Source organism: Galeopterus variegatus, unplaced genomic scaffold (assembly GCF_000696425.1).
Source record: "Galeopterus variegatus unplaced genomic scaffold, G_variegatus-3.0.2 Scaffold9702, whole genome shotgun sequence".
Lineage (NCBI taxonomy): Eukaryota > Metazoa > Chordata > Mammalia > Dermoptera > Cynocephalidae > Galeopterus > Galeopterus variegatus.
The window spans coordinates 36,235-37,188 of record NW_007735813.1 but is presented as its reverse complement, the minus strand read 5'-3'; positions in this window follow the sequence as shown (position 1 = coordinate 37,188).

The window sequence follows — 954 nt, the reverse complement described above, 5'->3', positions numbered from 1 at the left end:
GTCTGCTTTCTGTCTCTATGGATTCAACTATTCTGGATATTTAACATAAATATAATAATACAATAATACAATATGTGATCTTTTGTTTCTTGCTTCTTTCACCTATCAACGTTCTGGAGGTCCACCCGTGTTGTAGCGTGTGTCAGGGCTTCGTTCCCTGTTGTAGATGAGTAACGTTTCATTGTATGCATAGACCGCATTCTGTTTATCCATCAGTGGTTGATGAACATTTGTGCTGTCCCCAACTTTTGGCTGTTGTGAATAGTGCTACTATGAATATTCATGTACAAGTATCTGTTTAAGCTCCCATTTTCAGTTCTTTCAGGTATATACCTGAAGGGGTGGAATTTCTGGGTCGTATGGTAATTCTATGTTTAACTTTTTGAGGAACTGCCAACCAAGCAGTTCTGCACAGAGGCTGCAGCATTTTGCATCCATGTGGCACATGCAGTAATGTCTGAGGGTCTCACTCGCTCCACATCCTGACCAGCACCTCTTGTATTCCATTATCACATCATCCTAGGGGGTGTGAAGTGTTATCTCATTGTGGTTTTGATTTGCATTTCTCTAATGACAACTGATGTTGAATGTCTTTTCATGTGCTTATTGGCCACTCGTGTATCTTCTTGAGAGAAATATCTATTCAAGACCTTTGCTTGTTTTTCTTTTCTTTTTCTTTTAATTGGGTTGTTTGTCTTTTAAGTTGTAAGAGTTCTTTATATATTTTAGATTCTAGACCCTTAGTAGATGTATAATTTGGAAATATTGTCTCTCCTGTAGATTTTTTCATGTCCTTGATAGGGTCCTTTGATGCACAACACATTTAATTTTGCTAAAGTCCAATTTATCTGTTTTTTTTCTTTTGTTGCTTATGCTATTGGTGTCATAGCTAAATTTCTATTGCCAAATCCAAGGTCATGAAGATTTAGTTCTAAGTCTTCTTCTAATAGTTTT